Raw genomic sequence first — 15906 nt, 5'->3', positions numbered from 1 at the left:
ACCGACACCGTACCAAGGACTGGCCTCTAGTTGAGTTGCTGCGAGCGCGCGGTCCCTAACCCGAAGCTGACGGTAGGGTATAAAGCTATTGTTATTCAAGAAAGTCGAGTTAGTATGGCAAGTGACCCGTGCCCAACATTGTTTACGATGGGTCTTCGTGAAACTGTTCGACTTCACGTTTCGCTAAGTCCACAATGATGTCGGCACCGTGACTCTCAAGTACTATACTGAACAAAGTTCGTCGCAGTTTCTTGTATAATCGATTATTTAAAATACTTAGCAAATCGTGTCAATTTTTCAAACAATTTCGTGTGAAAATTGAGGAATAGGTTGGTTTTTATGTTTGAAACTAAAGTGGGGATCTTTATGTAAAATATAAATTTGTTATATCAATTAAAAGGTGTAAGAATCAAACACAATTCGACTGTTTTCTTTAATAATTTTAATACGTTGAATTTAGTATTACATTTGTAATTATGTAATTGAATTACATTGTACTTCGATCACATTGTAGTTTAAGTACATTATAATTCAATAGCAAAATTAAAAGCTTTCAGTTAATTCCATTGGTAATTATTTTAATCACGAGTGTAGTTGTAATGCTATGTAGTTGAATTATTTCGTCATTGAATTATTTTATCATTGAATTATTATGTAAATGAATTACATTGCAATTGAATTATTTTGCTACTGAATTACATTGTCATCGAATTACATTGTCATTTAATTGCACGCCGAGCCGAGTTACGAACTACAACGCGAACCGAATTGTTTCTTGATCACAATTCCCTGAGTAATCCAATTGCGATTCCGCATAACTCTGGTTTACGATCCGTCGAATAATGCAGCGTTCTCTCCGCGGCGCACACGCGAATGCATAAAGAAACACTGGGATATTGAATCTCATATCCGGAGTAGCGTATTCGTTTTCGATCAGCGCGCAGGGTCTTAAAATCGTAATAGAAAACACCGGCCGATAAACTGCAAAGCAAAGATTGACGTAAACAGTTTCCACGAGCAAACGACCGGCGTTCGAAAGTGTTAAAAGAACGAAAGTGCCGGCGTGTCGGACTTCGATCTATCGCTAGGGTAGCGGCCACCCTCCCCTCCCCCCAGCCGCGTCGCAACGATGTACACCGGCGTACACTAAGCAACCGCCGGTTTTCCTGCATTCGTTCTTCAACGTTTCCCCCCACGGTAAGCACCGACGGTAATGCGCTTCTTGGTACATTAACCTCGACTTGCACACAGCTTCGCTGGGAACCGCCGCGCACCCACACGTCACCACGTGAGAGCAAGCACAATAAACCTTTGTGTTTAACCCAACCCCTCTTCCATCCCGCTTTCTCTCTCTCTCTCTTCCTCTCTCTCTCTTTCACTCTCTCTTTCTCTCGCTCTCTGTCTCTCTCTCGCGCGCGCACACACACGCCGTTCTGCTCGACACTCGTAGAATTCAAGTTGAACTGGCACGGAAACGAAACATCTTCCTCGTCGATGCACCTGTTAATTAAAACCATTACGCTCGTTACGCGAGTGTGAAATTCATTTCGAGGATCCGGCCTCTTCGAATGAGATCTCCATTCGATCGCTAGGATGCGATACAAGGATCTTGTGTAATTCAAGGGGCGGCACTCGGGCGAAAATCAACTACCTGTTATTTTCTAGAGAAAGTTCTGAGAATATGTGTTCTCACAGCATGCTCTACATTGATGAGAACTATGTGCGAATTGCTTTGATAATTCATATTAACGGTCCCTGTTTTCAATATTAAAATTTTGGGTTTAATAGTAGAAAATTCGGCTATTAATTCGACGATTAATTATTGAAGAAATTGAGGTTTAAGTTTCGTGAAATGAAAATTAAAGTGATTTTTTCATAGATATATCTGTAATAATGTAGTATTAAAAATTCTGAGAGTAAGTTTGATATATTAATAATATTTAGTTATCTGCTGGTACAGAAATAATTTCCATGAATTCTTTTAAAGAAAAATATAACATAGGGAAAGCGTAAAAATGAAAATCGCAACGTGATGCTTTTTATCAAATACGAAGCTTTGTTGCATGCAAGATTCAAAGTTTCGTATAAAAAGCCGGGTCGGTTTTCGTTCAGCGAATAATCAATGCAATGAGAAACAAGATGAAATACAAAGAAAAGTTGCAACACGGAAAAATGCTCCGAAGATACGCGAACCCGGTAAACAGGTTTCATGCGTTCTTTGAAGCGTCAAGATTTAATTAACCTTGCCATAACGCTCGGTGTAACAAGGATCACTTTGCATCGCGAGAATTAAAAAATCGCTGTCGATTGCGAACGCAACAAAACGGTGGATCCTAAGTGAATTCATAGAACGCGTTAATTACGCAGAGCATTAGCATAGATCATCGCCTACGATTTGCCGCGAGCAAATCCACGAAATGAATAATAAAGTAGCAATAAAGAGGAGTCGGCAGCGTCGTCTCGTTGAATTTTTCAGCGACGCCCGATAAATGTTTGATCGGCCGCCGAAAATGGCTTTCAATGGGCGTGCATGATTAATTCGTCGGATCTTTGACAAAACGAAATTTCGATTACGCTCTTCGCGCGGCATTATCGGCTCGCGCCGCTAATTCGATCGGCCAACTGACACCGTTCAATTCGGCCGGCTAACTTGCCGACTAACTTTTAAGTGATACAGATTCGAAGTTGGACGACTGCGCGATACCGGGTCTCTACCTGACTAGAAGCCCGGGAAGCTGATTGTCTGCGAACGAAACGGAACGGTCTGGTTAAGTGGTCCGACAGTGTCCGAGAACGCTTCGTCGACCATGGTGGACGACCATGGTCCGCTGGAAATGCTTAGTCAGTCGACACGAGAAATTATAGGTTGGTAGCGGTGGCCGCAGGAATCGCGTGCGTTACCACCGGTGAAAGCAAATATCTGTCCGCGGGCATTGTTAAACATTCGATCCGGCGAGAATGTTCCGGGGAATATCGACGGATTCGTTAAAAAAATCCCAGTAATTTCCTTCGAATATGATATTCGTTCGCTTGTTATTAAAACGTTTGAAGTCGAGCCGGACTGTACTATTTGTTTAAACCTTCGCGGTCAAAGGGTCCCACGTTTTTCATCGAGAAAGTCATATTGTCGCGAGGGGGATGATATTAACAATTAATTTGACGTTGTTGGAAGTGAGATATCGAATTCTGATAAAGGAGACGATGTTATAGAATGTTTAAATTATAGTCTCAAATTTTTTGGTATTAATAGTGCTGCTGGTTTGAGAACTGAACTGAGTCTGAGTGACACATATTATATCATACGTTTATATTTTGCATAGAAAGTGTGACAGCGAAGGATTACTGACTCGGCTTTAATAATAATTAGTAGGTTTTAAATTTTCATCTGAAATAATACTAATTAATTCTAGAGAAATTCTAAAGAATTCTAATTCTTTCTTTTCAAAATATTTCATTAATTTAAAAACAATACTATAACATTTTTTAATATCTTAAAATCTTTCTACTCTTTTATATTTCATTCTTTTAGATCATTCTAGCCTAAATAAATTTTAAGTATGATTTCGAATTATTAATACCTGGATAAAATATTTATTTCGCATAAATATCCACTGTCTACTCATAAATGTATCTTTACAACTCGAACAATCGTAAATTAAAATACTTTCATCCGGCGGTTGTAACACACTAATTTGCTATCGCAGAACCACGGGGCCTTGATTTTCGGCTCTAAACGCGATAAATCCACCGAACTCCTCGAATTCTGGCACCGTGAGTCACGGGCGACGATAAATCTTCCTCAAAACTACCCGTCCCGGATCATCCCTCTCCGCCGAAAACGTTCCTCTTTTATCCCCCCCCCCTCCCTCCCTCTCTCTCTCACGGTTCTATTTAACCGCAACGCAATTTCGCCTCCTTTATCATCGCGAAGACTCGCACGTCTGCAATTCCCCGTTCCCCCGAACTTCTCCGAAATGCACGGGGGGGTTGCTGTCGCGCAGAAAGATCGTCCCATGGATCCCGCGAGGGCACCCTGAAAACACGGAGAATAATCGCCGGCCCGGCTGCGAGACACAGAGAGACGCGTTCTCTCTCTCTCTGTGTGTACACACCGACGATGAGAGAGCGAGAGATAGAGAGAGAGAGAGATAGGTAAGGTCGTGGATGGGCAAAGAGAAGGGGTTGCATCCCCGGCGACACTCTCGCTGGCCGTCCCCGCCAACCAACCCCCACCGGTACGAAACAATTACAACTATGCTCCAACAATTTATAATTCCGCGCTCTCTGCAGTCCTTCCGCTTCTCTTTCTGTTTCGCCGGGGTGTGGACCGCGCGGGGGTTGGGCCACGGGGGTAGCAGTTAAACGTTATTACTTCAGCCGTTGCAGATAATTCCCCTCGTTTGTTCGTCGACGCGAACGGTCTCGCGCGCCGGGGTTCGTTGACGAATTCGCGCGCGCGGGAAACGGTCTCGGGGGTGGATATAATTCGCCGTTAATTCTGGTTACGGGATCCACGGGGGTTGAATCAAGGAATCGCGAAGGATTCGCTCGATACGGGCGCGTGACAGTCATGTATTGTTGTTGGGTGAATTTTCGGGGCAGGTGTCTGCGACTTCTTTGTCGAGCACTAAGTCGATCATGGTTCAATCAAATAAAAAAATAATAACCGTTTTTAAATTGTCTCAAGTGGCTTTTTGAGATTTTAGAAGAATTAATAGGGTGGACTATGAGTGAACAAACTTTTGTAAAAATTGCAATCCCTTTGGGTAATGTGAGTATCAATATTTATATATTTATTATTATATTTAATTTATATCAATATTATATTGGTATTTATTTTATATTATATGTTACATTTATAACAATATTATATTAATATTTACTTTATATTATACATGTTATATTTATGTCAATATTATATGAATATATATTTTACATTATACATGTCATATTTATATCAATATTATACTGCATACCCGTATTGTTAAAATGCTGTGTCCAAAATAAATATAAAATGTCAGAAATGAAACGTACAAAACAGACTTATAACCATTATTTTACTTTTAACCATTAGCTGCTTTAAGAATTGTTTTAGTTAAAGGATCATCGAGTAAGCAAGACGAGAAGATATTGTCACGGTGCTGCCTCAATTATTAAATCCCCTGTCCCGGTTTCGTACACGACGGTGCGACGAAGATACGAATATCGGTCTCCGGTTACCAAAGTGTTAAGGAAGGTGTATTCAGGAATCGTTGGCGGATCGGGTAACCACAGAAAAGGTATTGGCTTAGGAACCATTTAATGGCGAGCGAAGGAAGCACGGCCAGAAATTCGAAAAGTAGTAGAGGATTTAGAAGTATTAAGTGTCACTGGAACGAGTAAACTGTCGGAGAGGCTAAACTTTAATTGGAACACTATGTTACATTGTGTTTATCTTGCCCTTTTAGTGTAATTCGGTTGGACAATTTTTCTATTAATCTCTTAAAATGTTACAAGGTACTACAGATATGCAAAGTAGTACAGAATATATGCAGTAAGTTACTAGATGTTATTTTAATATTATCATGAAAATATGGTTGTGTGACGAGGGATATTTAGAAATTATTTTTATATTACGAATTTTGTACAATTTTGAGAAAACAGTAGATCACGTGGAAATTGATAAAACCAAGGAATTCAAGATTATTATTCTGTTAATTTAATTTAGGCTAATTTAATTTAATTGGATCTGATTAAATTCAATTTAAGTTAATTTAATTTGGGCTGGTTTAATTTAATTTAGGCTAATTTAATATATATTTGGGTCAATTCAATCAAAACTAATTTAGTTTAGTTTAATTTTTAATTATATTTTAAATGAATTTATTATGATGTTTAATTTATATTATTCAGAACAGAAGTAGGTTTATGTGTATACAGCTTATCAATCTTGCAATTTGTTAAATAATTAATGTTTATTGAAAAGTATGAAGTAAAGAAAGCACATCGATGTTGCTCTATAATATGAATCAGTATCTATCGCTTTATATAATTTTATATTTTATCGATTTTAGTCGCTGTTACAATACAGAGCTATTGTATGAGAGAGATTCAAGGTAATGTACATGATTATTATAGAATTGCTGACGCGTCCATGTCTGTCACGTGTGTCAGCTTGTGTGTTTGTTCCATTCGGTTTCACCTGTCACGATTGATGTACAGCTAGCGGCAATGGAGCCTGTCTTTTTCACGATTAATAGATAATTTTTATTTTGCATAAAAATCCATGGTTTAATTGTAGCGTAGAGACAGCTTAAAAGTACGAAGCTGTACATTAAAGCATTTTATGGTATTCTAAGAGCCTGAGAACAGTCTTGAATACGTGAGAATGATTTTAATTATGCAAGAACAATTTTAATTACGCAAGAACAATCCTAATCACGCAAGAACAATTTTAATTACGCAAGAACAATTTTAATTACGCAACCTCAAATACTTCTCTCAAAAGACCACCACAATAACCGAACAAAGTCCACAACCCTTTAATCCCTAACATCGAATTAGCCACTCCTAAAAAGCAGCCCAAAAAGAACATAGCTCTCCCATAAACCAACAAATCCATTCTACCAGCGCGTAAGCAATAAGAGACGCAGAGCGATTACTTTCGCAACATTCATTAAAATTCGCGGCGAGGTTAAGAAGCCCGAGCAGCAGCGGTGGCGGTAATTCCGTCGGGTTGCCTAACACAATGTATAATTTGCCGCATACAGCACCGTCCCGGTAATAATTAACGCGTTCACAATGCGTACCAGGCGCTCGAAATAACAGTTAATTGTTGCGTTCGCTGGAATCGTCGCAACGAGTGAATATATTCGTTTCACGCGACGATTGTTTAGAGCGGCGCGGCGCGATACAAGAAAAAAGAGACTCCCGATAGCAGCAACAACTGTTCAACGAATCTGTTACGGATTCCGTCGCTGAGGTAACGTCATATGTACAGGGTGGCCCGCGTTGCACACGCGGAAACCGATTGGTTCGTGTTTCGTGTTATTGAGGTCGAGAAAATCGAGCCGGTATCGCTTTTCACCCTTCGCTTCGGCCGTCCTTGTTTTCACCCTTTCTCTCTTCGCTCTTTCTTCCTCTCTGTATCGTCATTTTTTGCTCTTTCTTTTTGTCTCTTCTGTCTTTTTCTTTCTCTCTGTATCGTCTCTACTCTCGCGCTCTTTCTATGGCTCTACTCTTCTCTCGCGTTCTTTCTCTCTGCCTTTTTTTCTTCTCTCGCTTCCTTTCTCTGTCTCTTCTCTTTTTCTATCGCTTCTCTCGCTTTCTTTCTCTCCGTCTCTGTCTCCTCTCTCTTTCTCTCTGGCTCTTCTTTTCCCTCTCTTTCTGCCTCTATCTCTATCGCCTCTCTCTCTGCCTTTCTCTATCTCTCTTCTCTCTCTTTTTTCCTCTATCTCTTCTCTTCCTTTCTATCTCTTCTCCCTTTTCCCCTGCACTAGTCTCTCTCTCTCTCCTCCGCACTCCTTTCTCATCTTTTCCGCAGCGAGCACGCCTTTGATGTTCGCGCCGAAGAACTTTTTCGGCACGGCAGAGCGTAAGGGCGTTCCGCGATATTGTATGGCTGTCGATTCCGCCAATAAAACGTTGGATCTGGCTTGCCACTCGCGGAAACGCGTCAACAAAGCAGCCCTCCCTCACCGTCCCCCCGTTCCTCGCCGTCTTTATTCGCGAGAGTCAACATTAATTCGCGCCCTCCCCCCCCCCCCCCCCCCCTCTACATTTATATCGCACACTTGTTCAGCGGATTTTTCTACGCCCGCCTCACTGTATACTCGACGACCCGTGCTCGATCGACGGTTGTCGCTCGATCCTTGTGCGCTCGCGACGCTTTTGAATCTCGACGGTGTCTGGAAACGTTTATGCAAGCCGTATGGTTGCTTCGCGTTCGTGGTATACGAGTACGTTTATTATTTGGGCTATGTATGGTGATATGGATATTCGAATATTGATATAATTAATTGAAATATGTGAAACATTGATGTAGTTTCTGTTTTAATTGTTGTAATAATATTTCGTAATTGTGTAACAATGTTCTTAAATTTTTCTAGCGTCTTTTCATAGTTTCGCGACGCAATTATTTTATAAAAATATATGTTTTCCATAGGTATATAATATTCGGAGTTTAGTTACGATATTCTTAAATTTATTCGACATATTTCTCGACATATCTGTCTCGTATTTCGTTCATAAATTTTTACAGTAAACGCATAAAATCCTCAGCGTGGTCTTGTCAAATATTGTAATTAAATAAACTATTTACGTCTTAAAATACATTAACATGAATTGCCACAATTTTTAACATTTTTATAATGATCAGATTACTAAAACAGAGTAAATATATCAAACAAAGTTTTCGACAAATTAAATTACTTTTATCATCCATGCAACGCTTTTTAAAAAATAAATAAAAATAAAGATTAAAAGTTAAATCCCTCCTCGATGTCTTACAGGTGCAGGGTATACTATAGATACGAGTTTTCGCAACGTAACTCCGCGTATACAAATACCGGGCATCGTCCAGTCGTCTAACAGATTTAATAAGAAACCTTAGACACGTTACCTAGGCGAATTACATCACAGTGAACACGAAGTTTCGAAAGGCGATAGCCGACCGCTTTCGGGCAGCTGTTATATTATCCCGTTCGACGCCGTCGGAAACAAAGTTCCGAATCGAGTCACAAAGACGCGCCACTTTCCGCTCGATCGTGCAGTTTTCATTTCGTGCGTTCCTTTCGGAAGAATCGCTCGGTAATCACTGTTCGAGGTAAAAGCACCGGAACCCGGAAGTTCCTCGCCGAAGGCTCGTAATTACGTGTCGAGGGGAACAGCGGCCGAAGAAGGGATAGGGACGAAGAAAAAGATGGACACGAAAGAATACCGAAAGGAAGGAGGAGAAGGCTGCGGCGGAGAGGAGCTCCGCCTGGGTCCGTGGGATCGGTCTGATTTATATCGAGCTTTACCACTGGACCCGGTTCGCTCGATCTCTCTCGTTCGACCGGTTTTTCGAGGGAGCCGAGCGATGCTCTCGCAGCTACTGGAATCTGGATCAGGAATTTCTTTGGAATCCACGCGGATTCTCCGCGCTGATCGATGACCCTTATTCGCGCGTACGAGATCGTGATTCATATCCTTTTGGGAGCGCTCACTTCCTACAGTTTATTAATAAAACTCCGCCTCGTGGCAAGCAGGTCTTCAAGTTACATTGTTATTCGTTAATTACGAAACGGTATTTTTTAATATATTTTTTAAATTCCTAATTTGATCGGTGACACTGTATTTTTTGTTCGGATCGCGCGGTTGACTTTTTAAATATTTTGTAACAATATTTTTGTGCAAAATTGAAGTATAAAGACTTTAAAGAATAAATCAAAAGGAACAAATATGTAATACAACTGAATTTATATATAATTTACTTCTTTTATTATATATACTTGTATCGAAAAATATATTTAATCAATTTACAAAAGAGTATAATTTTAAAGCATTTTTAATTAAATAATGCCGACCTAAAAGTACTGTAAGATAAGCTTTGTTACTGGAAGAGCTCTTAAATGCGAATAAATTATCGAATATTAAAAGCGAATATTACGAGCGAATAAATTATCAAATACGAATGACTTTAATTAATATAATTTTAATCAAGCTATTATTTGTACATCTAGTACAATATTGTTTAGTAATATACTACAATATTGTCGAGTACTATAGCATAACGTAGACGGTAATGTAAAAGAACGCGAATACACGTTGCATAATTTCAACGTTCTTGCTCCGCTATGAATTTCTTCGGCGCTGCAGAAAGATTAAAACATAAAGGATTTAATAACGCGAAAGGTCACCGAAAGGAGATACCAACTTAAATAATGGAAGATTAATTACTGAAAAGTTCCGCGACCTGAAATATTCGCGGCAGAACCGCTTAACGGTACGAATAAGTAGATGCAACCGGCTCGATAATGTATCGCCGTCGAAATTAACCCTTTGCACTCTGAGACGCCATTAAAAATTATTATATCACGTTACAAAGTAATTTTAACTCTATTATAAAGTCTTATCTGTTTACAAGATTGTTAAAAGTCACGAGACTCAATTTAATATTAATGTATCAGTAATAATTAATATTATTACAAAATATACTAAGTAGTATAAAATAGGAATACTGCTGATTAAAAAATCTATTTTAGATTTTGATATAAAATGGCTTCGAGCGCAAAGGGTTAATTCTCGCCGAAACGATCCGACGAAACACAGAACCCTCGAAGCATTCGATATTAAAATAACCAACAGCGCATAACGCCGAAATTCATTAACTACCCGGGCAGATTTCATTCTCTCCGTGAAAATTCGGAATATTTCCAATTTCATTATCATCTTATTATTCTTATCGGCACCAGAGCCGAACGAAAATCCAACAGTCGGATCGTGAAGCACAAAGCTGCATAATTTCCTGCGATTTACGGGAACGGTTTCTGACGAGCGGGTGGCGGCGGCGGCGGCGGCCCCGCGTCCCGATTAAAATTCCCGCGGTAAAAATAACCCCGTGCCCCCTTTTTTCAACGAAATTTATATTTCGGCACGGCGGAGTAGAAAATTGGCGAGCTCTCTCGCGCGCGGCTTGTATCTTTGAATTCGCGACGCGCGGTTCGTATCGACTTTTCGCAAAATCCGGCCACTGCACTGGTTCAGAGGAGATGAGGGGGTTGGCGGTGGTAGAAGTTGAAACTAAGGGAGAGGCGAGGAGAAAACGGTGGAAATTGATCCACCGCCCGCGTTCTGCATGACTTCATCGTCGCAGCCGCCCGTTTCCCGTCGTCGGCGAACAACAGGAACTGTAGCGAACGCGGACGTCTGACGAATATCTCGTATATCGTGTCCCCGGACCATGTAAAGTCGTTCAATTCTTGTCATTTTACCTGCCGGTCGACGACACCGGGAACCGGTCCCGCTCGGTTTCACGCGTCTCCGCGCGATTAATGGCTCCGCTCGCAAGTCTTTCGACGGCTCAAAGACACTCGTGTCACGCTGCAGACAATTCCGACGAGTACTCGCTTCATTTGTCCAACCATCTTCTATTGTTCAAATGTTGCATTTTTCTTTAACTATTGTCTTGTATACGACGCGAAATGTCGTATACATTATATCTTCGTAATTACTAAACTCGTAAAAAATAGTTAATCCTTTGCACTCGAGTGGCGTCTCTGAAGCACCAATGAAAATTGTTATATAATTAATAAAATAATGTTGACATTATTAAAGACCCTTCTGTTAAAAGCGTAACTCATATGTGCAAATTATACTAAGTACTATAGTACAGCTGGTCGAAATAGCAACCTTGGGTCTAAGCTTAAAATGGCTTCGAGTGGGAAGAGTTAATTGGTTAAGAACTATATGCAGTGGTGAGTCGACATCTTTAAAATTATATAAATTTTGCAAAACTGATTTAATTAACTTGAATTTTTCTATAAATGTTAGAAGGTCTTGTTTCACTGTACAATGACTGAAACAATTCTTTTTAATTTTTTTATTACTTAGAATAAAAAAATATAAAGAACTATCGTTTCTTCACCTTTTCATCTGAGCCTATAATGAGAATTTAAAAAATGAATTTGATATTTACTGGTAATTTAATGCACGTTTTACTATAACCTAAAATATAAAGAAGTGTCCAAACATATTTTCAAGTAATAGTAAAACTTTCAAAAATGTATTCATTATGTGCAGTGAAATATTAAAGACGACCTGTCAGTATATAATCTTAAAAAGTTTCTTAAAGCTTAAAAATTCCAAAATCGTCAGCGATGAAATGAAAGTGATAAAAGATACATCCTCCTATATTTACATCTTCTTGACATAAACAATTAAAAAGTATGTTCTATTGAAACAATACATTGTCAGTCAATATCCTCGTACAATCTACTCGAAAAATTCCGCTTCATCGTACCGTGCACGGATACTAAAATGTACGGTAATTCCGCGCGTCCATTGTTCCTTACGTCGCCATTATTCCCACAACGTTACAATTCCTGACAGTAATTCGTCTTTTTACATCGCGTACACACACCCACACGAGAAATCTCTTTTCACGCATATAAGAAATTCCGTGGTGGGTGGCGAGAGGAGGAGCGCGGGCAGAGGTCCCCGGGCTGCCGGATAAATTCTTCGCATGGACCGCTGTTATTTCAATAAAATGAGAAATATTTTCAACAAACTCCCGGTCGGCTAATTAAAAATTTATATATATATAATTCACGGATGCGTTTCCATGCTTTATCATTCGCTCGGCGGTAGAAGTTCCCCAACGGTTCGGTCGGCGTTTCTTTTAATCCAGTGATACAGAAAAGCTGATAATAATGAGAGAGAGAGAGGAGAGCCGTGGAGATGAGACCAGAATTAATTAAAAATCCGGCTCGAATTTTTTTCCATTGAGCGGGACCGCTCTCCCGTTCCCGGCAACCGGCGAAGTTCAATAAACTAGTCACTAATTACACGCGGCCAGACGGGGTTCGACGAGATCGTCGAATTATTTGGCCGGAACTCGGCGGGGCGCCGGAGGAGCAGGGGGCTGGGGAGGAGGAGAGAGAGCGGCCGCGTTTCATCCTTCCGGCAGAGCGACGATCCCCATCCAAGTGATTTTTAATCGGTCCACTCGATCTCCGGATCAACTGTCGCGCGCCCCGGCTGCCTGGAAATCGCCGTTTCCTGACAACCCTCCGCCGTCCACCCGCGGGACTGAATTTTATTCGATTCGCCGCCGGACCTACGCCCCCGCTAGCCTCCCCCGGCGTCGTTACATCGATCGGCGACAAATCACCGATTCGCCGGACACCGCCGGTGTTTTACATTCACGGGCCACGGAAACGGATTGCGAAGATACCGTGAAATACTTTAATTGGAACTGACAATCTTGACGGCGGCTTTGCCGCGTGCGCGAAACGTTACATACATTTCGGAAGAACGATGGGGGTTGCGATGTCTTCGATTTGTTTCAACCTTAATTACATTCAACTTTAACGAGGAGATATGGAGAGTAGAAGGGTAAGTTAATTAATTATAAAATTGAGATAAATAAGGATTTTGAAAATTAACTGTAGAAATTTAACAATATCGTTAATAATGTAAAATAAAATTTTTATTTTCTTGTAAGACACAGATTAATTTAGCCAGAAGGGAAGCAAAAGAGAAATGTCAATATCTTTTAGAAAAATTAATTCTCTGTGAAGAAATATTTATTTAGTCATCTCCACTGGTCAATATAAGTACTAATTTTTATTGTCTATTTATGAAAAAGTCCACTTTACTGATCTATCAATTTTAAATAATATTTGAGATTGCATATACGACGAAATTCCTATTCGGATTCATTTATAAGTTTTGTAAAAGATTAAAGACAGTTCGATTGTTTTTCGCTGGTAATAAATTTCTCTGTAATGCCGACTATCTGGAGAGGATTACCAAATTATCAGCTTGTTTAAATACCTTCCAAGCGATCGGGATTGCACTCATTTGCCGAGAGTCACGAAGATATTATTGGGAAAAAGATATTACTGGAATTACCGATCACTTTAGCTGAAGTAGAAGAAGCTTTTATGAACTAGTAGTACGAGTCGACGCTTTCTGATCCGCGTCACGCGATCCTTCGGATTATTTATTTTCAGAATAATTGTACACTCGCGACAGCGTATTAAAATGTACTTCATATGTTTGCTCGACAAGCGATACACTTTAGAAAGAAACTGAAGCATTCTATTTGTTTTATTTCCTTCGACAATATTATTTCAAACGAATATGTTTCACTTCGTATTATCGTAATTATATCACTTCCTTTATTTCTATGTTAATCGCAAATTCTTTGTCTTTAATAACCGATATAATCTTTACTTTTTAAGCTTAAAAGGAAGCTGAACTTTTATTTATTTATTATCTTATTTACTGTTTCATTGCTTTAACTGTTATAACTTTTATAAACCATTTCTTTTTACTATACACTCATGTCATTGTAATTATACCAATTTCTTCGATTTTACTTTAACAACATATTCTTCTTCTATAATAATCAATGTAATCTTACAAAAATAGTCAACTCTAGTCATTAAATATTGATGACAAATAAAACTAAATTTTGCTGCAATTTAAAATGAACGAACGATGTGTTTAATAATACCTCGTCAACCAAAATTCACGTTCAGCTCACGAGGCTACATCCTCCGCGTCAGCCTAACCATAGGAGACATCACCGAATCACCGCCGCAGCCGTACAGGCAAGCTCGTTAAACCATCGAGTCGCTTAATAAAACAATATTCCCAAGTTCCCGTACATAAACAAGGTTTCCGGCGAATATTAAGAAAGAGCCCGCCCGGAAGAATACGAATCGCCTCGGGGAATAAAGACGCGCGCGTCGGTTCCCGGCCGCGCGATCTCGGTGATCTATGAACTGTTCACGTGCGAACCCCTGCCGTGGGAGTTCGGTCGTAGACGAGGTGGGGGGGATCACATTGTTAGCTTTTCAACGGCGGTGAAAGTGCGGTTGATACACCGTCGGCCCCGAGAACCGCAGAGAGAAAGAGCCCGGGACCCGATACGTGACCGGCGAGCAAACTGCTTCGGCTGTCCGCTTTCGAAAATCGCGCCGCGCTGCCCACCACCGCCCCCTCGGCCTCTTTATCGGTCCACCGTCCGCCCTATACCCTCTCTCGCACCCCTATACGGAGGGGACGCGTTGAAAGCAACGTCCTGCCGTCCTGTTAATCACCGGGTTCGCCGGCCGCGATTTCTCACGGCGATTTTTTGCCGGATCATCGCTGATTAAAGGCGACCGCCGCACCACCGACGCAGATTTTATGATACTTTATGGCGCCGCGAGTCGGCCGACATTTTTCTTTATAACGCCGTTGCTCGTGCTAAGCGTGAAATGTACTTTCCGCGGCGGACAGATTGTTGCGATGCGACGCGACGCGACGCTTCCTCTCCGGTTTACGCGTCGACGTATCTAGCACAGATTCTTGCGGATTTCCCGCGAAAGTAGAATACCGTGTTTAATCATTAGGCCACTCTGTCTACGGCTAAGTAGACTAAATTAGCTCCTGCACGCGGATCTAGCTGCACCGTTCCGGAATCGACGGCCGAGGGTAAGTACACCGTGGTGGTCAAACAAAGCGGGTGAAATATTTTCCGGCGGAATTATACCATCTGTGAATCGTTGTAATACTTCTCAGATACATTATGTTTTTTAAAGTATAGTGAGCAATTTTTTTTAAGAATTAGCGAAGGACGTTGTAAGTAGGTTGCAAATTTTTAGGCTGAAGTAGAAGTAATTGTGCTATTGTCGTAAATAGGGGTTGATTAAAACTGTTTCCTTCTGCCAATAATTTTGGTATGCTATTTAATAATTATTTCATTATTTAAGAATTCTTCTACCTTGACAGTTCTATATATCATTTATCCAAAAATTATTTATTCTAAATTGATTCGATTTTAATGTATTTCAGAATAAAGAATTGAAATAAAAATTAAGTGTAAAAATATCTGAAGGAAATATATCTTTTCTAATTTCTAGAAGAAAAACTACAAAGCCTTATCAATCAATATTTTCCTTAATGACAAAAAGCTATTAATATATCTTGGATTTTAATATAAAATAAAAACTGCCCACACTCATTAATCTTCCTAATAATTTCAACAAGTTAATAGTAATACAATACTATCTTTTTCTTATATCTTTATATATACCTTTTATATAAAACTGAGACGATACCTACTTCATATAGCATCAAGAAATATTTATAAAAACAACACGGAACGTCCGCCCAGTTCCAGAAACTATTTGTAAGTGTGCCGCGTTACGAGCATCGTCTGCGTAATTAGCATCG

At 40.1% G+C, this 15906-nt stretch overlaps 1 protein-coding gene across 1 annotated transcript in view; it reads right to left on the bottom strand.

Moving 5' to 3' along the window:
- LOC144468807 (uncharacterized) overlaps positions 1 to 15906 on the bottom strand; it is a 282158-nt gene that overhangs the window by 49989 nt on the left and 216263 nt on the right. The window lies entirely within an intron of this gene.

The sequence above is a fragment of the Augochlora pura genome, chromosome 4 (genome assembly GCF_028453695.1).
Source record: "Augochlora pura isolate Apur16 chromosome 4, APUR_v2.2.1, whole genome shotgun sequence".
NCBI lineage: Eukaryota > Metazoa > Arthropoda > Insecta > Hymenoptera > Halictidae > Augochlora > Augochlora pura.
Note: the sequence above shows the minus strand (reverse complement) of the source record. Positions and strands in the feature narration are given on the sequence as shown.